The 27,269-nt window shown below is 41.4% G+C and overlaps 1 protein-coding gene across 1 annotated transcript in view; it reads left to right on the top strand.

Annotated features, from left to right (window-relative positions):
• Positions 1 to 525: 525 nt before the first annotated feature.
• The window catches only part of CDON (cell adhesion associated, oncogene regulated), a 99,292-nt gene continuing 72,548 nt past the window's right edge, over positions 526 to 27,269 (top strand). Inside the window, exon 1 of the mRNA XM_074936611.1 lies at positions 526 to 642. The gene's annotated coding sequence lies outside the window, so the exon portion shown is untranslated. The remainder of the gene's footprint in view (positions 643 to 27,269) is intronic.

Here is a 27,269-nt window from a genome sequence, read left to right as displayed (position 1 = left end):
GGGGGGGCCCTGTGCGAGGGGGGCTGTGGCAGGCAGGCTGCGGGGGGGCCCTGTGCGGGGGGGGGGCCCGGCGCCGCTCTGGGTAGCCCGGGCGGTGCGGGGCGATGATGCCGCGGCGGCCCGCGGGCGGCGGGGGACGGGAGCCCCACGGGGCGGCCGGGCTGGGGGCAGCGCTCTCGGGGCCGGCCGTGGGGCCGCACCTCCGTCCCGCCACAGGGCCGGCAGCCCCGCCGGACGGGTCCTCCCGCGCCTGCCGGCCCGGCCCCAGTGCGGGGGGTGAGGGGAGGCGCGCGCGCGTCGGGCCACCGGCTCCCCCCCCATCCGCAGTGTTGGTACGTTCCCAGCGGAGCGGGCGGGGGCGAGCGACAGTTGGCTGAGGACGCGCGGAGTGGGGGGAGGGGGCGTGGCCTGCGCGCGCCCTCCGGCGCTGGGCGGTGGGGGCGGGGTCCGCGCGCGCCCGGAGGAGGGGCCGCCCGGGGCCCCGCCGCCGAGTGCGGCCAGTGTGCGTGAGGCGGCGGCCGGGGCGGGCGGCGGTGGATGGAGGGTCCGGTCCGGATCGCCCGCGCGCTCTGGAATGTGCTGGGGGCGGCTGCCGAGCGGGAGCGGGGGCTCTCGGGGCACGGCCAGCCCGGCTGCTGAGAGGTACCGGGCGGGGCTGCGGGGCGCCGGCTGGCCTGGCCGGGGGGAGCGCGGGGCGGGGCGGGGCAGGTTACCTGGCGGGACGGGGAGGGGGCGCCGGGGGGGGGGAATCGGGGGTGCTGGGTGCCGGGCAGGGGGTGCCGGGCGCCGGGGGGGGGGAATCCGGGGGTGCTGGGTGCCAGGCGGGGGGAGCGGGCTCAGGGGTGCTGGGTACTAGGTGGGGGGTGCTGGGTGCCTGGCGGGGGGGGAATCGGGGGTGCTGGGTACTAGGTGGGGGGTGCTGGGTTCCAAGCGGGGGGGGGGAATCGGGGGTGCTGGGTACTAGGTGGGGGGTGCTGGGTTCCAAGTGGGGGGGGGGAATCGGGGGTGCTTGGTACCAGGTGGGGGGTGCTGGGTTCCAGGCGGGGGGGGAATCGGGGGTGCTGGGTACTAGGTGGGGGGTGCTGGGTTCCAAGCGGGGGGGGAATCGGGGGTGCTGGCTAGTAGGTGGGGGGTGCTGGGTGCTAGGTGGGGGGTGCTGGGTGCCAGGCGGGGGGAGCGGAATCGGGGGTGCTGGGTGCCAGGCGGGGGGAGCGGAATCGGGGGTGCTGGGTACTAGGTGCTGGGTGCCAGGCGGGGTGGGGGGAATCGGGGGTGCTGGCTAGTAGGTGGGGGGTTCTGGGTGCCAGGCGGGGCAATCGGGGGTGCTGGGTGCCTGTTGGGGGTGCTAAGGGGGGTGCTGGGTGTCAGGCAGTGGGGTCGGGGATGCCGGCTGCTAGGTGGGGGGTGTTGGGTTCTGGTTCAGGGGATCTGGGGTTCTGGGTGCCAGGCAGTAGGATTGGGGTTGGGGAGTGCTGAGTGCTAGGTGGGGGGTGCTGGGTGCCAGGCGGCAGGAGCGAGGTCAGGGATGCTGGCCGCTAGGCAGGGGGTGCTGGGTGCTAATTCAGGGAATCTGGGGTGCTGGGTGCCAGGTGGACGGATCGGGGTTGGGGGGTGCTGGGTGCTAGGTGGTGGATCAGGGTTGGAGAGTGGATGGCAGAGCTAAGCTCTCGCCTTCTCCAATACTCCCAACTCATGAGTGAGCGAGTGGCAGTAGGGGGCAATCCCTGGGTGCTGTGGAGCCAGGTCCCCAGCCAGGACTCCAGGGAAGTCGCCTTCAGGGACCGTGCATAGGGCTGTGATGCAGTAGGTAGGGCCAGCCAGTTTGATGCCCCCTCTGTAGGCTCCAGGAAAGGTGCTAAGCTGTCCCTTGATGGTGTTAGCACTGAAGGGTGTTATACTGGGCTATTTACCTTCCTGTGATGCTTAAAGACCTTGGTGTGACTTCCCACCCCGTATGTACCATAGAATTTCCTGGAAATATAGGCAGGTGGGGGGTTGTGAGGAAGGGTCATTTCTGGAGACAGAGATCACCAGATACCAGCTGCTCCACCTTGGGACTATTGTGGGCTTGTTTTTGATAAACAACGCCTCACATCCTCCAGTTGAAGCCTAGGAGGAGACATAGGAGTGATTGCCTTCCTGAGTTGCCTGGATTAGGTATGAGAGGAGAGAGCTACTCTGGAAGCAACTCTCACACTGCCTCTTTAAAATTTGATGTTGATAGCTTAATCCTGCAAACGTTCCCTGAGCAAAACCAAGGACAGCAGACTACCTGGCCTTCAGTCTTTCTGCTGCTAAGTACAATAATAATACTCAGATACCTCGTAGACAAAAAGTATACTCAGCAGAACTAAAGGCAGTGCTTGGCATGTGGTTGGTAAAAGTGATTGAGAGAGACAGCTGTCAACTTCAGATTGTCAAATTAACATTCAACACAGCTTCTTTTAAACATTAAATTTCAAGTTGCTTCTTGTTTTTTCTTAAGACTATTTATAGCAGCCGATGTTGGGAAGTTATCTTCATTTGGGACAGGATGAAAGATCAGAATTTGTTTGGAAATTTTAAATTAGCTGTTTGTTTTCTAGCTGAGTACCAGTTAGTCATTCTTACTGTCGAGGAGCAGCATAGACTGCCACTATCTGTTAAGCACGTGTTGAAATTGTACAGTGCACAAATGAGCAGCTTGGAAAAGCAGAGAAACACTGTCAAATGGGGAAACCTTTGCACTTCCTTGAGGTTGAATTCAGCCAGAGTTTTGACTATTTGACATCTGAAATGTACTTCGTTGTTTTTAATGTTGTGTAATTGCATTCAGAATCTTGGTTAATTGATAGTCTTGAGAGGAAGATATAATTTCATGAGCAAAGCATAGATTCCTAAGATCATTATTTATGAGAGGTGACGATTCATGTGCAACTCATTTTTGTCTAATAAAACCCTTCTTGGGTTGTTCAAACTCTTTATCTTTGGTATGAAATGCTTGAGCACATCTCAAGCTTCAAGATCAAAAAGTACAAAGGATCATAGAGTTGGACCTCATTGATCCAGCCTGTGTAGGTTTGCATCAGTCCTTGCCTGCTGTTGCAGGTGGCTTGACTTTGAAGTGAGCTAATTAAATTGATGTTGTTTAGATGGACTGTTTTATGCAGGTCAGCAAGGCAGAGTTGAATGAGATTTGTGTACTGGAGTGGGGGCTCTTGTCGCTAAAAGTGAGAGGTAAACCTAATTTAATTGTTTTTCTATTGTCTCATCAGTCATGGTTTGTTTGCAGTTTGACAAAACATTTTCATGACTTTCTTCACTCATATTAAGTTAGGTAGTCTGGGCTCTTTATTTAACTTAAAGTGTAAATGGAGGAAAAAATTTTATTCACTAGAAATGTTTTCCCTCAAACTGTATATATAAACTGAAATATGAATATATATTTGTGGATTCCATTTGTTTGTTTTTAAACAGAACTTTGAGGGGAAAACCCCAAAGTTATTTACTATATTGATATAATAGGAATAAACTGGGATATATATTTTTTATTTTCTCTAAATTCCCCCAGTGCATCCTATCATCTGTCTCTTTATTGGAATCTCTTTGAGGCAGGGATTTGTTTTTTTTGTATCTTTCTGTCTTGTAACAGACATTGTACTTTGGGATGTAAACAAAATTACAATTAAAGGAGAAAGTTATTTTGTAATTGTGGTAATGTAATGCCTAGAGAATGTAAAAGACTCATAAAATTATAATATTTAATGGCCCTTTTTGTGGCATTTATTCTAAAATAAGGAGATGAGTTGGTACCTGTTTGAATATAAATGCTAACTTGTATTAAAGTGCACTGAGTAAAGGAGATAACTTTGTTTTTGGTTAATAGTAAGGAATCCTGCCATATGGAATGTCACTTTCAAAATCTTAACTTACAGGAAAATAAACCACTTTTCCATGATTCTTTTTTCATTTCCTAAAGTATCACTGGCGTGATCTGAATAATAGTACTGAGGTGATATTATTAATGTGGCTTTTTAAAATCAAACTAATTATATTTGCCTGAAAGAGCCACATTAGTGTGATTCTAGCTCCCTGGTGCCTTTTTGGAGCCCTGGAGACAGCCTAGTGAATAGGGCTGAAAATTCATTCTGTATTTGATTAAATGGAACAGACTCGTTGCTCCTTACCCCAGCAGGGGCTATGAGATCTCTTGATCCTCGAAGCGGCTCAGAGACCCTGGGAATTCCATTAGTGAGCACCTGAGGAATTTCTGCCCTGCAGTGCCTTTTTTTTGGTGGTAGTGGGGGGAGAGAGCGAGTAGTATAGCAGTGTTGATGGTGGGCGGAGGAGACTGCATTAGAAGAATTCATATGTTGGCAGATCTAAAATCAAGGCATGACTTAACAGCTTATCTTGTAAGAGAAAAGCCCAACCCAAAGGCATACTATTAGCCAAGACTTCTTATATTTAAAGTGGAACTGTGGTGTGTATTGGGCACTGAGATGAACTCGTCCACACAATTTATTGAACCCGTCTGACTCTTTAGTTCTCAAACTGTAGACACAAATTGGAGGAAAACAAATATAAAAACACACTTGCAAGCCTGGTGAGTTTCTCCAAACAGTTTACAGTATGTCAGCTGTTTTGCCTTGATGCTAATTGTTAATGATTTGGGGTTTTATTGCAGTTTTCCAAAGAAAGTAGATCTGTATGATTGACTTCTGTGATGACAAGTTAAAAGAAAACAATTAAAATAATTATATAGATATAGATATTTTTTGTCCCAGGTCATTGTAGATATAAAATTATAATGCTAGAAGAACCTGAACTCACTTTTAACACCCTCTTTATTGTCTTAAAACTTTAAAATCGATACCTCAGTATTATTTTTGCCTAATATGTTACTTTCTCTGAAGTTAGTCTGGAGCAAAAAAGTATAATTCTTAAAGAACCCTATTCTGAACATTTTAAAACGACTTGAGATTTCAAATAACTTGTATTATTTTTCAGATTTTCTTGATGCAATTATGTGTATTTTTATTAAAGTAAAATCTTAGTAACTGGTCTTGAATTTGAAATTAATGTTGGTTAATTGGTTGTTTTAGTTTTCTTGTGAGTGAGATTATATGGCTAATGACTTAATGGAAGAACTTTCAGCCAGCCTTGAGCTAATACAGGATGTTGTATATTTGAGAGTTTATTTTTTTGTCATTTTGATTAAAAGTAGAAATCCGAATTTAAGTGCAAACTTACAGTGCTTCCTGTAATTATCTCACTAAGTACATTTACATTATCACTAAAGAAATTTGTAAAGTGTTGTTTTAACTTAACAAAAAAATTTATTGACATAAATTAAAATAAATACTTTTTTTTTCCCCATATTCTGTTACATTGTCTTAACTTGAAAGGATTGGGAAGTTGTTAAATCTGACCACATGTAGGACACCTTGTATTTCAGTTACCTACTTGAATTGTTCTGTGCCAGCAATAATATAGCTACTTTATTACATTTTATATAATGACAGGTTTCAGAGTAGCTGCCGTGTTAGTCTGTATCCGCAAAAAGAACAGGAGGACTTGTGGCCCTTGAGAGACTAACCAGTTTATTTGAGCATAAGCTTTCGTGAGCTACAGCTCACTTCATTGGATGCATCTTATATGAAAGCTTATGCTCAAATAAATTGGTTAGTCTCTAAGGTGCCCCGAGTCCTCCTTTTCATTTTACATAATGAAGTTCCTAGAAACTAGTTGTACAAGAGTATGCATTCAGTATGTTAGTCTTAAGATGTCAGTTTGGTTAGAATTTTGACTAGGTGTCTAATTTTGTAACCGCACAATTCTGATATGTATACAGGTTAAAGACTGCAAAACTCACTATTATATGTAAAGATTTTATTCACTTTAAAGCCATCTGTAATTAGGATTACCTGGTAGCTAGATGCGCTCTTTTTTCCCCATATTTGGTGGCTTATTGACAGATGTTTTCATTTCATGATCTTGAACAAAATAGGTCATTCTGTGACATCTATACCTCTTAAAATAAAGTTGCACTTTGGAGAGCTTAGCTGACAGTTTGACAGAGTCATTTTGTGTGAAGTAAACTGAACAACAAAGTGGTGCCATGTTGTCTATTAAAAAAAGAGAAAAGTCTTTAGGAAGAGGGTGTGCTTTTGTATTAGACAACTTAGTTGCTGATGGCAACAATCCTTTTCTTAACATTGCTGTAGTATTCTAAAGATGTTCAGATCTTGAATATCATTATTTAAACATTTCATGGCATGAATTTACTTCAGGTTGCTAAACTTAATATTACATGTCATAACTGTAAAAAGGGTGTTTTTGTTGTACCAAGCTAAAACTGTGCTACAATTTGACTGCATATGTACTCTTTGGTAATCAAATGACTTAAAATCCAGTTTTAGTGGGTTTTTAGTTATAAGAATTAGCTGTAGTTACCACCTGGACAGGTTCAAGACAGAACACACGCACAAACTTCCACATCACTAGAAGTCTGCTTTTCCACATGGGAGAGGAAATGAAAAAGGAGATTGCCACCTGGTTGAGTCCATAGCATTTCAGTAAGGCCTCCTCCCCTTAAAATTGTGAAGTGACATAACTAACAGAAGTTTGTGTCATTAGTGTTTAAAATTGTTTGTTTAGTAATTTAAAGCTGGAGTTGGAAGTGGCAATACCAAGATATGGCTCATTAGCTTAAATAGCAGAGGAATAAAAATAAGAAATGGTAGAGTAAAATTGAAATGGGTTTTCAAAAGGAGAACAGTCTCAGAAAATAAGAAACTGTAGGTCTAGCTAAGATAAATACCGTTTTAGATATTTGGATTACCATATGATTTGAATTTTTATAAGCACATATTTAACCACTTATTTACTTAAATGTGCCGGCACTAGAGGCAAAATACACGTTGTGCATTGTTGCTGAACCAGGTACATCAGATTGAAATGCTGATGCTGGAATTTCCCGTGTTAGCGGGGGGGACAACAGCAGAATTCAGTTTTTTAACATCTTACAGATGCTGAAAAGTAACTAATAGTTTGCAGTTCTTACTTTTGTTTGGAGTTCCCCCTGGAAAGCAGGAAAATAAAACTTGCTTTCTCATATTTTTGTTCTCATTTTGCAGACATTGGCTTTTTTGCCATTTCTCCTTTTATGTTTCTTGGAGAAGCTAAGATACCTCGATTTTGTTTACTACTTTGTTTGCGTACCAGCAGTTTTGATGCTTATGATGCCGTTCTGGGAACAGTGTGATAGCTGCTGTGTACTCCCTCTGCTGGCCAGCTGTCAAGCTCTGCACAGTGCTGAATGAAGTCTGATGGAGGATGCTATAGAAACAGTGGCTGCTGGTTTATATTTCTTTATACATTTTTGTCTAGGTCTAGTTATTAAAAAACAAACAAACAAAACACCACTGGATTTTCTGGAATGAAAATGATTGTAAAGGTCTCATCTTGGGCCTAAACTGTTTGCCATTATCTCAAGGTTTGTTTTACAACAAGACATAATTGCCATACAAGTTCAAGTAATGTCATCGTCCAAAGATTTTACCTGTTAAGCCTCAAAACACCCCTACACATGATGATCCCCATTTCACAGACAAGGAAGAAGGCAGGGCAAAAAGATTGTGATTCATCTGCATTAATGCAGCAAGAGTAGCAGGACTTGGAGTAGAACTCACTGAGTCTGGCTCTTAAACCCTGCTCTGTCTAGATACCTCTAACTATTAGACTAGAACTCCCTTGTCTAATATGATCATTTGTTCTACTAAGACCCATGAAATGACTGGAACAGCCACTTGAGTTTCTGAATTTTCTTTTGAATCCTTTCTGACCTTTAATATGGTTCTAGCAGTCCGTTTTTTAATGGTAGCATCTAAAAGTACAGGAAAAAAGCTAACTGGAAAGTGTAGAGAATTCGTGTAACCCGTGAATAGAACTGTCCTCTTCTAAGGTAACGGCTGGTGCAAGTAAAGTCTGTGAGTTCAAGAAAAGTCATGTGACCCTGGTTAAACTAATTGAAAATGAATTGTTAAAATCTCTTCTCTCATTGCTCAATTATATTTTTAGATCCTCTAAAGAGAACCAGTAGTTGTTAGTCTGTAGATATATTCAGTCATATCAGCACTTGCTGCTTTTGTACTCTCCAATGTTCCATTCATTTTACTGGAAAGCTACTTTAAATGGCCAGTATGGAGAGCAATGAATCAAAACAGGCACTGACATTTCTAAATGATGAGTTTCTGGATATGATTGATTGATATATATACACACACATACATAAATGTGTATATTCTTTCAGGCAAGTCCACTGGTTCTGACCGTGGTTTTCTGGCCTACACTGCTGCAAGACACATTTGTTGGTCCCAGATGCAAGCTCAGCATTTCCCACTGAAGAGCCCATCAGTTCTGTCTGCCTCCAAGTCAGCAAGGAGCTACAGAAACTGGTTCTGAAGAGCACAGGACTTAATTTAAAAATAAAAATTGAAAAAGGCCTTTCAATTGATCGGTCTGAATTATTGGAGGATGCACTCCAAAAAAAATCCTATTGGAGACAAGGCAGGTTTTCTGCAGCGGGCTTCCCATCATGCATGGTTAGACCCCATTTTGTTGTTATGGACCTAATGCCCAAGAAGCCCAGGAGGAAAACATGTTCCTATGCTATAACCAGCAGAGGGGGAACTATGCCTGTCCCATTACTAATAGCTGGGTTCCATGGTGGAGAATAAAACATCTGTTCAAGTGTGCACCCTCACCCTGGTCCATCAGTCAACAAAGGACAGGTGAGCAGCAGTCTGTCTCTCTTGAAAAGTGAAAACATGGCATCCAGCTGCCTGTAGGCAGGCTGAATGTAGCCCTAGCCAAAGCTCCCCAAATGGCTTGGCAACTGCAGGAGTTATTCATCAAAGGCCATTTACATCCTCCTGAATTAGCCCAGACAACTAGAGCCTTTGCTGGCTCTCTTGTTAGGAGATCTTGCAGAAAAGTCTCAGACAGGGCCTCCAGCCTCCTCAGTCCCAGTTTAAGAAGGAGTAAGTCCCAAATTAAGGACCCATTCCTGTAATTGTAATGTGCTGCACAGAGTAACTGGGAGCCATCTAGAAGTTGGTGGATGGGTTTAGTCATCCTGTGGCACAAATTTATGCACATAGTCTTTAATCCAGATCGCAGTCTGTTCCACCATATGCATATCTGGGCTGAAAGGATGTTACCAGCGGCTCTCCTTGCACGACTTCACCCAGTAAAACAAAAGAGGGACAATGAGGTACAGGCAGCCCTAGCTTAGGGTATCCCTTACACTGAAAAGAAAGATCCTTCCTGAAGTCCCTGACCAGCAGACCCCACTCCCTCAGAGGACAGATATCTCTTGGGATAATAAACCACCAGTCAACAAGGTGCAGTGAGTCATGACATCCTGCCAAAGAAACTTAAGAAGAATCTTCATTCTCCTCCTTTTGATTCCTAAGTCTTCCATTCTCACTCTTCTGACATGAGTGAGCCTGGATTTTCCAAATCTAAAGCTGTTGGAATTAAGAGAAGTGGTAGTAATGTTTTTTTACCTTCTCTTGTTTATTAAGAGTTGATGGAAGAGGCCAAGTCAGGGGGTGAAAACAGAATGGAGTTCTACATTAGGACCCTCAGACATTCAACTTTCTGGAGATCTCTTCAAAGGGCAAGCTAATCCACTTCTTTCAATGAACTGTTTACCAAAGGCAAGTGGGTATAAGAGACTGAGAAATGAATATTCATAAGTATTTAAAAAAAATACTCCAGAAACTCAGTTCTCTGATACTCAGTGCTAGGACTGGCAGTGGGAAAAGTTTGTAATATTTCATCTGTATAGAGCCAGAGAAGCTGTAAGAGAGGAGGAACAGGGCTCATGTCTATATGCTATGCTACTTTGGTTCCAGATAGGTCCAGAGGGTAACCGGAAGTTTCTTCAATTTTGAAAAGGTTTGGGTTCAACAGGGAGCCCCTACAATCTACTGTGGTCACAACAGTGCCTGGCGGCACACACTCATCATGCCTGTTCAACTTCTCCTATGGCACATGATACAGCCAATACTGGTTCTGATCTTCTATGTCTTTCAACAGCAGTAACGGTGTTCACAAAAACATTAGAAGTACTGGTAGTAAGCTTTAAGCCTTTAGGTAAAGAGGAATCCAAACACATCCATTTCTTGCCAACCTCCTAATCTGAATCCCAGCCTTCACAAATCAGAAACACATGACTGGAATACTAAATTTTCTATAGCAACATAGATTATTAATCAAGAGAAGTCAAGATGATGTCCTCTCCAAGGATGATTTACTTACAGGTATGGGTACACACTGAGTTTCACAAGGAATTCACCTCAGGAATGGCAGTAGCAGATTTTCAGCCATTAAAGAAGTGAACAATTTAAACACAGTCACGATATGTAGTTTAAGCTTCCTAGGCATTACTGTGGCATGCATAGATATTTTAACTTGAGGAGGATTAATCTTGAGGCCTTATTCAGAGATTTATGGTATACCTCCCTAATGACACTTTCATTCCTTATTAAACAGAAATGTTCCCCTGTAGTTATCAGATCTCTGCAGTGGTTGTGAATGAGGGACAGAGTCACAGCATGGCAGAACCAAATAGAACAATGGTTCTTCAAGGTGGTTTCCCCCCCGTGGATTGCAGGTCTTCAATGCTGTTGTACTTCGGGAACCTTTTAGAATAGGGAGTACCCAGTGAACTGCTAGAAAGTTCCCTCACGCAACAAACATTTGGCAGGGATAAAGGTAAAAGGAAGTGGAGTTCAGAGGGGCGCTGTATCTGAGAACTCAGTGCTATCACAGAGGAGGAGGAAGAAACACCACTAAAAATTAATCAAATGTGCGCAGATTTGGATGTCTGTCCTAGTTTCTTGATTTTGTTAGGCTTTTTTGGCCCTCTGGGAATGGTTTGGATGAAAGGAAATGCAGAGAAAGGAGGGGAGACCAAGACAGAAAAGGGAGAGATACAGAGAGACAGGGAGCAAAAATAGTAGTGGCCCTTAGGATGAGCATCTTTTCTATTAAACAGTGCTGAATGCACAGCCTAGTACACAGATAATAAATACCATTCTGTGCTTAATCTTTGTGCAAGACTCCTGTTGACATCAGTAGGGTGTCACTGTAGATGGAGGGTAATATATAGTCCTAAGTGTTACACTCTGGCTCACATTTTAAAATGGAAATAAGCTCATTCTCTGAAGAATCCAGCACCCCGGCATAGATAAGGGTGAGAAAGGTCATCATCTCATTTTTAAACTCAATCTCTCTTCCTAGTCTAGACATAACCGGGGAGACTTTTTTTTTTTTCTTATAAGAGCAGAACAATAATTTTAGTGCAAAACCAATATCTAGGCAGACTGGCTGCCACGTTTTAGACCAGTGAAGTGGCATGTACACCTCTTAAGTAACAGAATGATGAGTGCAACTCACGGTAGAACATTACCCTCCCCCCCCCCCCTTTACAAAAGAACATCTGGGCAAAGGTAGGAGATGTTCTCTCCCAACGATGCCCTGAACAGCTGTTACTACACATTTTCCACCATTACTGATGTTATCGTGGGCCATCCAAAAAACAGAGGGAAGACCCAGTTATTCTCATTGTTCCCTGATGACCAAGAAACTCAGAGTTCTCATTCTCTGATCTTCTAGCATTGCCAGGAAAAGACACATTCAAGTAGTCCAGAATAGTTTGTTTATATAATTGTTTTGTTTATTAAATTAAGTTAGTAAAATGCATTGTAACTAATCGTTAGATCTCAATCTGTGCACTTTTTAAAAGGAAGTCACTTACTGAAGGTGAATGGGCATGGTATAAAAACTTAGAAATATAGTGTTTTTATTAATATCACTGAGCAATATATATAAATACTCTGCTTTTATATCTTTGTGGTAAGTTGTAGCTAAACAAGTGAATTTTTAATATGCTTTAAGAATATGCAGTTTATTGTTTCTGGTAATGCCCTCCTACTGGCTCTCTTATTAGCATGTCCCCACATAAAGATCACAGAGCTGCCAGGGAAAGAAAACAGTGGCATTATCCATATGATGCTGTAATTGAACAGAATCGCTACATGACTGGAATATTATCTGCTGCCACACCAGAGATGGTGTTGACATGAGCAAGCCACATTATTACCAAAGTTTTGCTGTGACTATAGAATGATGCTGTAATGGAATAAGGCACTTTCTTAAAACAATCTTAGATTTCAGATCTTATATGCATTTGCATCTGATCTTGAAGTTATCCATTCTGCTAGAAATGACTGTTTTTTTTCTTTGCATATATGCTAATTTATTTTTATAGCATCTACAAGTGTATTGGGCATTTTAAAGTAGAAATAGGAAAGTGGTCCCTGCACAGAAGAGCTTAAGGTCTTATTTTAGACATGGTTCAACGAGTGTAGTTAGACTGGGTGTGGATGAGATATAGCAATAAGATCATGTGACTGTTCATTTATGGCTTATGCACATCTTGATGGTTCAATTAAAAGTAATTTAGAAATTAACTCTTATGGGCGTCACAGAAGGAGGGGTTTGAATGAAGAGAGGGAACTGTCTAGGTCAGTGGTTCTCAAAGCCGGTCTGCTGCTTGTTCAGGGAAAGCCCCTGACGGGCCGGACCGGTTAGTTTACCTGCCGTGTCCGCAGGTTCGGCCGATCGCGGCTCCCACTGGCCACGGTTCGCCGCTCCGGGCCAGTGGGGGCTGCGGGAAGGGCAGCCAGCATGTCCCTTGGCCCGCGCCGCTTCCTGCAGCCCCCATTGGCCTGGAGCCGCAATCCACTGAATCTGTGGATGCGGCAGGTAAACAAACCGGTCCGGCCCGTCAGGGGCTTTCCCTGAACAAGCGGCGGACCGGCTTTGAGAACCACTGGTCTAGGCGGACTGGAACTGGAAGGGCATTCCAGATGTAGCAAGTTGTGGGAGAAGTGGTATGGTCAGATTTCCAGTAATGTTGGAATTCAACAATACAAGGTTTTATTTATCATGTATCGGATTTTCCAGGAGACACCTTCATGGTTTCTTCTGTGCCTTCCCTTTTACATAGAAGCAGGTCCCCACACAAATCTACAAAGGTGGCTCATTGTTCTCCTTCGGATTCCTTCTGAGTCATCTTTGCCATGACACTTATACAAATCTTTACAAATGGTTGTGCAGCTGGTGTGCTGTGTGTCACTGCTATTTATCGTTCCAATTGTAATATTGTTACCTTCTGCTTCTCCTCCCCGGTCTCTGGTATCCACCTATTTCATATCTTACATTTAGGTTGCAAGCTCTCTTCGGGGCATAACCATCTTTTGGTTATGTCGGTACAATGTTTAGCACAATGGATATAGGGCCTGTAGGTTTTACTGCAATAAAATCAGTTGCATCCAGGCTGATATTGCTGCAATGGGGAGGCAATGCAACAAGAGACCTGGTACTACACATTGGCAGGAAAAGTTTTGTGTAGAGCCTTGAAAGTGAGCTTGAGAAGAATAAACTTTGTGTTGAGAAGGAGACAAGACAGTGGGAGATTTTTAAAGGTGGGGTGGTCAGTAGGACATATTAGATTAGGAAAATGGTTTTTACTCACTGGATTGCGGATGGACTAGAATAGCGATTTGGATACCAAGTAGGCCAGATCTGTCCATCCAGCCCCCTGATACTTAGATCCCTCCCACACAGTGACTGTTTGTTTGTCATCATGTGGTGTTCTTCATCAATACGATGCAGAGTAGGATATATTCAGTTTGGGGAGTGAGTTGCACAGTTCTAACAATAAAAAGAAAAGGAGTACTTCATCGAGCTGTAGCTCACGAAAGCTTATGCTCCAATAAATTGGTTAGTTTCTAAGGTGCCACAAGTACTCCTTTTCTTTTTGCGAATACAGACTAACACGGCTGCTACTCTGAGTTCTAACAATGGAATTAATATAGCTAATTTTACTGTCATATACTGAAGTTAACTGTTTGGGGCACTCTTAAAGCAGCGTGGTTTTTTGTGACATCCCTCAGTGCAACAAGGATGGGGACTCTTGATTCTCCAAACAAGGACTGCAGCATTTTACAATCCTAGGCCCTCAGCTGTGTGCCCAGTCGACTCAACACACTAAGCATGTCTACACTTCAGCTAAAAACCCATAGGTGGCCCATGCCAAGAGGCTTGGGCAAAGGGGCTGTTTAGTTGCGGCATAGATGCTTGGGCTGGAGCCGGGCTCTAGGACCCAGTGAGGTGAGAGGGTCTGCACCACAGTTAAACAGCCCCTTAGCGGGAACCCAAGTCAGCTGGCATGAGCCAGCCATGCGTGTCTAATTGCTGTGTAGAAATACCCCAACTTTGTTGTGATATGCTAGCTGGCAAGAACACATACAAGAATACTGACTTCTCAACCCCCCTTGAAGAGCAGGGAGTTTTGTCAGTTTGAATTTCTCCAGGCTCATAAGAATCTGCGTTTTTAATTGAGCCACTTAGGTGAGCAGCTAGAATGTTAAGTGTTAATTACAAGTTTTGTTTTGGAGGATATTACCCTCTTTCCCTCAAGTGACAAATATGAGACCTTTTAAACACACAGTGCTCATTTCTGGGTGAGAAGGTCATATTTTGGTCCTATAGGGACAAAGTAGGTGAGGTAATATCTTTGATTGGACCATCTTCTGTTGGTGAGAGAGAGAGAAGCTTTTGAGCTTTCTTCAGGCCTGACAAAGAACTCTATGTAAGATCAGAAGCTTATCACTCTCACCAACAGAAGTTAGTCCAAAGGTATTACCTCGCTCAACTTGTCTCTTTAATGTTCTGGAACCAGCATGGCTACAACAACCCTGTGTACGGTATTTTGGTCCTGTCAAATGTGTGTAATCCCTCAATTGTGTGTTTATGGAACTTTTTTTTTTAAATGGTACACAGCACTGCAGATTAAGTTTAGTTACCTAATCACACCATTGTAGCCAAACTAAGATAAATTGCTTTTTTTCTCTCCTGAAGATGCACCTCTCAGAGGCTTCCGATACTCTTTCATTTTGCATAGGATAATACTGCTATATGTTTACAAGGTAAAATATAAGCCCAACTTCTCATAAGGTTTGTTAGAGGTTATTAGTGCTATATGACTATTTTTACTATTGCTGTAGCTTCAGGGAACCTGTTTCTCAATAACCTCTTCAAAATATCGTTATAGCACTTTAGATATTTGCTGCCAAAAAGTTCTAAAATGATAGTGTATCACAGCTTGATTAGGTCTGAGTTGCCTCTAATAAAATGCAAGCTAAGAGAGAGAAACAACAACCACCAAAACTTTCTTGGAACAAAAGATGTTTTCTGTTCTTGCTACTACTCTGTGTTGCAGAATAAAATAGGAATGTATACTTTAAATCTTTGTAATGATGTATAAGGAGCCTGGTAATGAATGGAGTGAAACTCTAAAACTCACTGTTAATATATTGCAGTTTTATGCTTAATTAAATCTTTCTAAATTTGGATTTACAAAGTGATGCAGTTTGAGGCTAACATTGTGTTGCACTTTCTATTTGCTATGCATTCAAAATTAATAAGAGAGGATTTTTGGGACCATCTGATGGTAGCGTTTACTTGACTCGGCTGTGTCTAGTGCCCAGAGTTAAGTGTCTTGAACTTCTTTAGCATTATAAACCAGTGATATTCAGACCTCAGTGGTTCAGGAGCAAATTAGGGACCAGCATTACCCAAAAGAGCCACAGTAGTGTGAATTCATTCTCTCTCTCTCATCTCAAAGCAAAATAATTGACCAAGTATTCTGCAATTGGTTAATAATATAGTAAAAGCATCCTGATTGGTGGTTAACTTAGATTGGTTAATAATTAAATCTCACTGTTTTAATATCTTGCTTCAAAGAGCCACAGGAGACACATTAAAGAGCCACTTTTGGCTCCCAAGCCACAGTCTGAGTATCACTGTTATAAAGACAAACTTGGATTGAAGGAGCTGAATCAATGAATTTTGCAAGTACTGGAAGGTTTTGATATTAACTTTCTAAATTCAGGACATCTGATTTGTATTTTTAAAAAAAGCGAACAAGTTTTGGATTTATTTTCTGTTCTTTGAAGTTACCTTGTATCCTATCTTGTACATTTATCATTACAGTTTAAGCTGGGTGTGTCAGAAGGAAATAGTGTGAAATAAATTTATTTAATAAACATAAACAATGTATCTGCATTTGAAATTCCAAACTAAAACTAATTTGTCATTGTTTATATTAAAAACATACACAATAGTACAAAATCCTAAAATTGCTATGGAAACAACTCTAATAAGCGAAATAAGTTCAGCTTTTTGAAAGTTTTCAGGTTTATACTTTGCTTACAAAGTCTGAGATAGGGAACTAATGTGTAAATGTACAATTTAGGGCCCTACTACTCAACAAGATGGGTTGCAGAAAACTATAACGGGCAGAGTTCTTCTCCCAGACAGAGGTATTTTTACTCTAGAGTTCGTTTTTACTCTAGCGATGTATACGTTGCAGAAGGACAGGTTTCAGAGTAGCAGCCGTGATAGTCTGTATTCGCAAAAAGAAAAGGAGTACTTGTGGCACCTTAGAGACTAACCAATTTATTTGAGCATAAGCTTTCGTGAGCTACAGCTCACTTCATCGGATCCGAAAGCTTATGCTCAAATAAATTGGTTAGTCTCTAAGGTGCCACAAGTACTCCTTTTCACATTGCAGAAGGCAAATGTTGCTTATCTGGGTTTGAGGAAGTGTTCAATTAGGGTGGACAACACTAATATCAGGTTAGGCACCTCTGTGTGACTGACTGAGCCTTGTCTGTAAGCTTTCTTTAAAAGTGAAAATAAACACTAACAAAAGTGAACATTCACTGTCTTTGATTGGCAAGTTTAAACACAGACCAGAATAGTGATGCTGCTTAATCTTGTTATTCACAGTAGCTGATTGATATGCATGTAGGATGGAATTCACCCCCAGTAGAGGGCCTGTGTAAGGCCCTCTGTGCCATTTGAGCCCTGTATTAAATGATTAAGTGGAGCTTAAATGATGTGAAGGGTCTTTGGACCCTTTACCCTATTGTGTGATCATGTTCTGACAATATTTAAAGAGCTCTCTTGCAACAAAATGTAACCTTCAACTGAGGACTCTTTTAACACATTTCAATGGTTTATGTAAGCATTTCTAAAGCACAGCATTGTAGGATAAGACCTGTGCATAAATCATAGAAACAGTGAGAAGTATGTGGAGGGACAGTTAATATATCTTGCTCTTGATTTCATTCTGCCTTTAGTATGTTACTAAATTTTCTTCTGCTCTGGTACTTCGGGCAACGCAGTGGCAAATAAGTAAGTGTGTAGTGCAACCTGAAGATGGTGCAGATGAGATTTATCCCAGTCTGCTTTGGGAAAGGGTCTTTCAGCCCCATGGGCCTGCTGTTCTTGTTTTGGTTCTCTCTAGTTCTATACCTGGACTCTGTTAAACATTGTCCATGTCTGTATGGATAAAAGAGGTGCACTTTTCAATCAGGTAGCTTGGTCATGTTGTGGTTGTATTTGAACTTGTTTTGTAGGTCGTGACAAGTTTCATGGCTCATGTGAGTCATGCAAGGAAATTTAGTCCGAGAGATAGTGGATCTATTCTATTGAGGGCTTTACGGATCAGTTCTGCACTCTTGGCTGGGTGGCTGTTATGAATTACCTTTAATTTTCTTATGACTCTTATCTAGGCCCTAGTAGAGTGAGTTTAATATTTCTGTCACAGTCAGGATTGGGGCCCATTGAATTAGGTGTTGTACAAGGAAATAGTCCCTTCACCAAAATGCTTAGAATCTGATTTTGAAACCAGGCACAGGAGGGAAGGGGAAGAATGAGAGTAACGAGAACAAAATCACAGTTAGCTGTTGTACAGCTTGATGATAATCATTGGAACGTTATAAAAGTCAGTAAAATATGCTGTTCCCAACTGCCACTCCTCCTGGCCATCGTTGGTTAGCTGACTTCTTGCCAATATGACAGCAGAAGTAGGTCTTGAGGATGGATTTGCAGAAGGACAATATATTGGCCTTACAGATTACAATAGATGAGCAAGGAGACCAGCATGTGGTCTGCTGTGACCAGGTGTTTGTCTGAGAGGGCAGACAATGGAAGATGGCACTTTTGGTGACTAGTGCTATTAAGTTTTCTAGGACCAGAAGGAGCCCAGCAAAATCTCTAACTACGTGCTATCTTAACTGCCTTTGGGATTTAATCTTAGTTTTCTAAGTGTTCATCTTTAATAATTTTCTAGTTAATGCATTACAAAGAGAACATATGCTTTTGTACAAAGGTATGGCTCCATCTGGAACACCGTGTTCAGTTTTGGTTGCCTCATCTAGAATTAGGTTGAAAATGTTAAAGGCACACCAAGACTCAGTGCATGTGCCAAGAAATTAAAAAAAGGAAGATTGTTTAGCCCGCTAAGGAGAGTTGATTGACGTGTTCAGAATTATGAAGGGAGTCGTCAAAACTGATCAGATGTTCCTTTTTTGATATAGCATTTAGTCAGCTTGTGGAATTCACTGCTATTGTATGTAAACTGAAATCCTATATAGACTACAGCACACAAGCTTTGCTCTCTGGTTCAAGGGAGCCTCCCATACCCTGCAGCCATGAGTTTACATGTTCCTAATTGCCCATGATGTAAGACAGCAATAGATTGGGTTGCTGTAAATTCTGGCTGCAGGTATAGATTTAATAGACTAGTTGTACTTCCCTTTAAGGGATCACAGGTAGAATGGATCACTACAAGTTGCAACAGAATGAATCAGACTTGATGATAAACTGGTTTAAAACACCTTTTGCCTACATTTTACAGAACTGCAGGAGTTGTTGGAGGATGCCAGTGGAAGTGTGGGATTACTTTCTGAAGTTGTTGCGAATTAACTGAATTTCTTTCTTTAATAGCTCTTTTGTAGCGGGTTCAGCCACAGAGGGGTGTATTTTTTTCATTAAATTCAAACTTGAGATAGATGGCTTCCAAGTGCAGGAAGTGAAACTGGTGGAGCCAGATCCTCAGCTAATATAAATTAGCATAGTTCCACTGGCTGAGGGTCTGTTCTTAACATTTTTCCTGATACTTACAGCAAACCGATCATTCCAATCTTTTTCCTTACTTCATTAGTCCAGGTAAGTGATCTGCCAAGGTATAAACAAGTGTGAACCATCTTGGTGTGTTAAACAGGTATGTTGCATTGAAAACACTATACTTACAGGTAGGTTTGAAAAGTTTACTGTACAGTGTGTGTATTTAGTCTGCATAGTTAAGTTTGTGTGTGTTAGCTACTTTGGAGTATCTAGCTGAGCTGTGAAAATAAGTATTATTGTTCTTGTCTGGATCTTCTTGTGTCAGTTGAGAACTTTGTGTGTTACTAGCATGAAATTAAACTAAGTTCACCTCAAAATTGCAATAGTTTGGGGCGCTTGGGAGACTATGTATTATTAAATCCTCATAAATGTACGATGCTTTACAGACTGATACGACCCCAGCTCCAAAGAGGTGCCAGTGTAAGGGTCTGGTCAGTAGCCCAAGAATGGGAAGGGGAGGAGATTGCTGATGAGGAAACGAAAGCATTCCTAGAAATAATATTTGAAGGAATGATTAAGAGAAGGGGTGGCAGGCAAGAAGTCTGCCCCAAGCCTAGGGCCAACATTATAGGTACAAAAGCAAGAATGGAGAACCCTTAAGGTTATATTAACGGACAGGCACGTGAGATCAACGTTATATAAGACGCTGAAGAAGGGAAAGCAAAGAGCTAGAACTTTGAATTTACTCACTCTACAATTATTCTGATGGAGCCATTAGTCTGTAGTCTGCTTAGTCTGATGGCTTCATCAGAACCATTGTGGTCTGAATAAGTCTTTTTTTTTTTTTGCACATTTCTGTTTTATAAACCACATTTAAATAAATGGGCTTAGTTCAGGGATTTAAGAAATACTTGCAACCCAGAAATACTGTACGTTAACACTAGTGGTTAATCCCCAACTTTCTCTTGAGGCTGGAAAGTTGGGAAATCTGAGATCAGTTCATGATGCTGTGAACCACATATGCTGCTTTAGCAAGGCACAAGGGGACTTGGTGTCACAGTTGCAATCAAAACTATCCTAAGTTGTGCATATTGCATGTTACTTATGAAAAATCCTGTGGTGCTCCTGTAATTTCTTGGATTTTATACTTTCCATATATAATGCTGATATTCTAGAGTAGCTACTTGAATGTAGAAATCTAGTGTGAATGCTTCTAGGCAGGAGGGCATATGCATGGGTCAGTAGAGGAATATATTCTTTCAGTTACAGGCTCAGAGATAACTTATCTAACTTTGGATAATGTAGAATTCTTCAGAGTGGTAAGATTAATATGTTAGTAAGAGTCCAGAGGAAATTCCAGCAGCATGGGTCTCACAACTTAATTCTGCCTGTTATGTGAGTGAATGGCAGTTGAGTCTTTGATTACCCAACATGTAATGCTGCACAGATGCATCTGAAATACAAAAATCTGTGGTCTCCTTAATGTGTTACATGACGGTGTTGTTCTGCTCTGTGGCGTTTACTGAGTGATAGAAAGGCCTCTCTAGGTGTAAGCTCAGACCTTGCCCCATTGTAACGTCATTAAGTTTGACTGAACTATGAGCCCATATTGGTGTGTGTTCACATCAGGAAGAAGGAAAGCAATATCCTGCACATGCACAGTGCACAGACTGTTAAATGTTCATAACTCTGTTTCAGAACCAGTTTTTTCAGACAAGGCCAAGCATGCATTTTTCAATCAAGACCATATGTGTGCCAAATTTGAAGTTGAAACAAAGATGTTTTTGAGTTATCAGAGTGCAAAATAAACATCTGAATAACTTTAACAGCTGAAAAAATCCTGCTGCCCACCTACGGTATAACTCAAACAGATGAATGGCTTTGATTCAGACTTTATAACCGAACTCACCTATGAGCTGACACTCAGCGTGAGAAGCTTCATGCCTAAATGTGAAATTTAAGGGATGTCTGATAAGCAATTGGAAATGAGTGTCCTGGGGAAAGATGCGGTCTCAGGGAACCAGGCCCCAAAACATTAATTTCATCAGACAAAAGAGCACCTCTTTGTAACTCTAGATTTCTTGACATTGATTAAATGCTCATACAACATTGTACGGTATAAGAAAATTGCCCAGTCAGTTTTCGCCTCATAACAAATTCTGTCCATAAACATTAATACAATAAACCGACTAAACAGATGACTCTTGCAGTGTGCTCTGAAGGCCAAGAGATTCAGGCTCTATTGGACTAAGTTGAGGAGCGAATTCTGAAGTTGACCAGCCCTTTGGAAGCTCCCTCCAGCTTAAACCAAGTAAGTTTTAAGTGCTGCCATGGTCAGCAATGGTATGGGGTTTCTCATGTTACGTAGCACTTCTTTGGTCAAAAACACCACCTTAAGTTCTACTCAAGCCAACTGGTAGCCAGTGCTGGCAGTATGCAACTTCACTTAAGTGCACGGTCACATTTTGTGCCAACTTCAGTTTCTAGTGGTTTCATGTCTAGCCCCATGTAGAGTTTAAGTAATCCGAGTCTAATGTGACAAGCGGTGAGTCAGTGTGTCATAGTCTGAATTGGATAAAAAAGGCTGCATCCTTGTCATGAGAGATGAAGATAATCCACAAAGTTTTTTGTAACGTAACAAATACAAATTTAGGTGGGGTGGGAGTTTATCCACTGGAAAAAGCATAAGAAAGTGTGGTGGAGGATATTTATTTTCTCTTTACTAATCTTAGAGTAGCAGAGAGTCTCATATTCCAGGGTGCAATCAATACATGATGTGACAGTTGTGTATTCTAAATGTCAAGTGTTATTTCTGTTTCTAAATTGTTAGTTTGAGTATTCATCCCTTTCCACCTCCTTAGCACCGTTGTAAAAGTTATCCTCTGCTTATAATTGCAAAAATTAAATCCTGCATTCTCTTGTCAAATGGAAATTGAATGAAGGAACAACTTGCTGCCATCTGTGGTTTTACTAAAGAAACGTTAGCTTTAATCAAGTGTTCTCTGGGCAAATGCCATTCCCTGCAGAATCAAGCTCAAGTACCACCCCCCCCCCCCCCACTGCTGTGGTAGCCTCTTCCACTTCCTCTTGTTAGAGCAGCTGTGTTTGGGGGATACAGGGGCCCCCGGAAGAGGGTTTTGGTTTTAGACACTCTCCTGCCATCCCAGCAGAGTCCTCTGTGTATGAGTTAGTATAAGCTGATTTTGGTGGGAGTATTGTCCAATATTAACTTATTGTGGTGGGGTATTGGCCTATACTTGATTTTGATGAGTGTGACAGGGCAACATAAATTGATATATTTGTTGTTGGTGGCAGCATTGGTGGGGGGTGGGAGGGGGATGCATAGTTCAGCCAGAAGTAGACAAGTCTTTGGACCCAAGCACTGGTCCACAAACAGTACCACCTGTCAGAAGGCAGTATGCTTGGGGATGAGAGGGGATGGGAAAGAGAAAGGAGGTGTGCCTTGTGGCCTGATGCATTTCATCCCATTGAGTAGACTATCCTTATGCTTCCAGGTGTTCAGTAATGATTTTTGTAAACAAAGAAATGTAAAAATCTTTGTCATTTGGATTTTTCAAATCTTTCATATGGAAATGAAACTTTTTTTTTTTAAACATCTACACCTTAATCTTCAATAGAGAGGTCTTTCACTGGACAGCTAGATTAATAACAAAACTGTGAGGGAACTTTTAAATTTTAATAGAAGCTTTCTTCATTACAGCTTCACTTTCTAGGAAACGCATTAATTTGGTTTCTCATTGGTTCCCACAAAAATTATCAGAGTCTCAGAGATTCAGCATTATCATTTCTCAGAGCAGGACTAAATGGGAGTTGTTGTTTTTTCAAAAGATATGCTGTAGTTCAAAAGGAGTTATTTAGGGGAATTCTCTGGTCTGTGTTACACAGGAAGTTAGACTAGATGATCACTGTGATCTCTTCTGGTTTTGGAATCTGAGTCTAGGAGTTGTTTAATTAGGGTTACAGCTTTAGTAACAAATATGATGGGCTTTATTGACAAATATGACAAGCAAAAGATGATCTATTTGAAGGTGTGCCCAAAGAAGAACATTACTTTTTGTATTACATTATGGCCTAGAGGCCACAACAGAGATCAGGGCACCATTTTGCTAGTGACTGTACAAGCATAGTGGGAGGTAGTCCTGCCCCAAAGGGTAGGGGAAAGTAACATGCAAATATTGCGAACTATGTGCTGATTTGCAAATGTCCTGTTCCACAACTTTTTGTGGGTTTTTTGGGGTGGGGGGGAGAGGTTTTGTAAGGAGGGGATATTTAAGGGAAGAAGGTAAAGATTATAGGGGAGGGAGAAGCGATGTAGGAAAGAAGCCAAAAATCGTGACCTGAAGTATTCTTGAAGAAATAAAAATTATTCTCAGTTTATTGCAGACACTTTATTATTTAATCTGAAATAGAGTATAAACATCAGCCCATAGCATGTATGTGGATTCAATAGAAGAGGTGAGAGAACTGAATTGGCATTTATGCCATTGATTTTTTTGAAGCTGCCGTCAGTAAACATTCTAACTTAATGTTCGCAGTTTAAAGTCCGAAACGCAGTCCTTAGAACTGATATACTAGATGGAAATGGTAGAATTATCAATGATACAAAAAAGACAGAAGTGTTCAATAAATATTTCTGTTTGGGGGGAAAAACATGATGTAGTAATATATAACACTCTTTCCATTCCACTAACCTCTCTAGAGGATGTTAAACAGCAGATATTTTTAAATCAGCCGGTCCAGATAACTTGCATCTAAGAGTTTTAAAAGAGCTGGTGGAGGAGGTTGCTGGACCAATAATGTTGCTTTTCAGTATGAGTTGGAACATTGGGGAAGCTCCAGAAAACTGGAAGAAAGCTGATGATGTGACAATATTTAAAAAGGGTAAATGGGGTGTGTGGGATAAACCGGGGTCTTAGGGGAGCCAACTGAGGTCACTCAATTAGGGTGAACTGCAAAGAATGGGGCAGACAATCTGCAAAACTGGTAGATATTCTAATACTTAGATTTATCAAACCAGCATAAAACAGCTTCTATAATACCTTACTGGTTACCCAGAAACCAACAACACAGTTCCTTAAAGCAACCCAGCCTTCGGCCTCTACGCAGATACTCAAGTTAAATATGATGAGGATTACTGAAAATCTTATTCATCATATAAAAAAGTTATAACAATCCCAAAGGATCGGACATATTACCTCCCAGGCTAATGAATATTCCAGATCTTACCCAATACATGCTTACAGCCAATCCTTATCACCTAAACTAAAATTTTATTTAAAAAGAAAAGAAAGAATTGGTTAAAAGATCAGTATACATACAGACATGAGTACAATTATCGAGATTCAGAGTCATAGCAGAGATGGTGAGCTTTGTAGTTGCAAAGAGTTCTTTCAGAATTAGTTTATAGTCCAATGTTTATATTTGGGGTGATTCCAGATTAGGACTGGAGATCTCCGCCTTTTGGCTTAAGCTTCCCCTGCATGAAGCATCAAGCAGATCTGAGATAAAAAGGATCAGGAGCCACGGGTCTTTTAAACAGTACCAGGCCTTCTTTGACAGGTCGGAGTCCTTAGGGGAACAATAGGCAATCAGGGTGACTTTGAAGTAGGTCTGTTTCCTAAGCATTGCTGGTAATTAGCTGCACAAATTAACATAAGGCAATTTATCCATTAGGCAGTCTATCACAAACTTTAGAGAGATACATAGACAATGACATTATTTCACCCAAGATTCATCTAACTGTTAATATTCCCTTTTGACCTTTGAATCAACAGCTATAGTGACAGACAGGAACTGTCTGTTTGTATAGCGAACATTTAACAAGATATGAGTACACACTATAGGTTTGCATTTCCAAGTTCTAGCCTATCTACCATTGAATGGTCCTAATTACCATTATATACTTTTCTAACATGTCTCTAATGGTTGACTGGTCATTTATCCTGCAGGATGCTTAATCCCTTTTGGCCATGCATCACACTTTGTATAAGATTTATTGCAATTATATAACAGTGGTAGCAACAATGATTTTGCATCATCATACTTTAATCAGATAACGTCACAGGGTGACCTGGGTAATTATAGACCTGTCATTCTGACATCAATTTCAGGCAAGATAATGGAGCAGTTCCTATGGGATTGCTCAATAAAGAATCAAAGGAGGGTAATATAATTAATGCAAATAAAATGTGTTTTTGGAAAACAGGTGTCAAACTAACCTGATATTTTTTTTTAAATGAGATTAAATTTGGTTGATAAAGGTAATAGATATGAAAGGTGGTAATATGCATCCAGTGAAGTGGGCTGTAGCCCACGAAAGCTTATGCTCTAATAAATTTGTTGGTCTCTAAGGTGCCACAAGTACGCCTGTTCTTTTTGCAGATACAGACGAACGCAGCTGCTACTCTGAAAGATAATAGCGTTGATGTAATATACTTAAACTTCTGTAAGGCATTTGACTTGGTACCCGCATGACATTTTGAGTAGAAAACTAAAGAGAGATAAACTTAACATGGCACACATCAAGTGGATTAAAAGCTGTCTAACAGGTCTCAAAATGTAACTGTCAAGAGTCGTTCATCCCACATATATACCTTATTTGGCTTTCTCAGCTTCATCTACCATGTGCAGTCATTATATCTACTCTTTTGTCCTGAGCAAATATACGATTGTAACCAATTTGTATATATCTATATCTGTATCTGTCTATATAAATGAACCAATACAAACACCTGCAGAGTTTTGTTCTACACAAAAATTGCTACCAAATTTAGAACAATCACTAGCAACATGTTACCCGTTCACAAGAATCTTCCTAAACTTTCCAGAAAAATGTATCTGGCTGCCACCATTTGCAAACTGACGTTATCCCTCACTTATACTCACCAATACAAAACCATGTGCAGACCTACATACAATGTTTATGAAAGTCAGATCATCCCTATATTAATAATGAAAACACAAACCTAATAAAAAAAACCTGGTTTGAGTTATGGCTCAGTATTTTTTTGGATAAGGGAATAGTTGGGGGGAAGGGAATTAGTTAAGGTCAAGAAGGAGAACTTGGGATGTCTTAGGGATTTAATGCCTTAACTGCTTGCTGCTTTTATTCCCCCCCCCCCTTTTTTTTGTTTTGTTTAGAAAAGTGTTGGAATATATATATTAGTTTCAAATATGAACACATTCTTTCAGAATGAAATGACTTATAAATTGAAATAATTTTTCACTTGATCTGTGTTATAGTTAGGTTGTCTACCAAGCAAGATTACTGAAAAATACTATTTTCAGTAGATTCTCAGGTCTGTTTACTGCTTTCATTCTTGGTTGGGAGGGTTACATGTGATCTTTCATAAAGCCACCCTTGAAAATCTAACTAGAACAAATGTTGGATCTGCAAGAATGTTGGGCTGAGTTTGACTTCCAAAACAAACAAAAATACACTCACACGGACAAAATAAAAATCCAAACCCTTGACGTGGTTTTATTATGCATAATCTCAAAATCCTGTTTTTCAGAACTGCATAATTCTAATACAAATGTTTAATTATGTTTTTTTAAAACACATACACAAAGCCCTCGCTCCACATGTATTTAGATGCATGATTTCTCACCTACTCCGTCTGGTTTCTTGTAATCTAACCTCACACAGAAATGGTAGTTGTGGTGCCTGCTTTGAAGGGAGTAGAACAGGAGCCCTTTAATTTTTTATGCAAGTTGTGACTACAGCAAAACTTCTCCTTTGAGCTCAAGCCCCTCTTCTGAGTGTAATTAGGAACACATTGATTCTTATTGCAGCTGGCAGCCACACTATTGCCTTTTTCTGCTTGTGACCCCCATGGTCCTGATGACCTTTCCTGGGGTTAGTCGTGGGCCCTTTTCATTGTGATGGGCTAGAAGTGGCTCATGTGGAGTTGATTATTTCCTTGCTCGTCTGGCCTTTTTGGTGCCATAACTCCAAGTCACTTCCATTTTCTTCCTCTGCTTTTGGCTGACCACAGTGAAAGGAAATGCTTTTGCTGGCGACAGGATCAGTTTGCATGCATGGCTGACTCGATTGAGACCCTGAAAGACGAAGGGGGGGAGGGTTATGAACACTGTAGGTGCTACGTTGTCTTGTTAAAAGTTGGTGTGAATTTTTGAACGATTAAGCATTCATAAATATGTTGCTTAAATAAGATTACATTTCCTTTTAAACAATCTCAGACCTTTCCATC

Source organism: Natator depressus, chromosome 22, assembly GCF_965152275.1.
Source record: "Natator depressus isolate rNatDep1 chromosome 22, rNatDep2.hap1, whole genome shotgun sequence".
In the NCBI taxonomy this organism is placed as follows: Eukaryota; Metazoa; Chordata; order Testudines; family Cheloniidae; genus Natator; species Natator depressus.
Note: the sequence above shows the minus strand (reverse complement) of the source record. Positions and strands in the feature narration are given on the sequence as shown.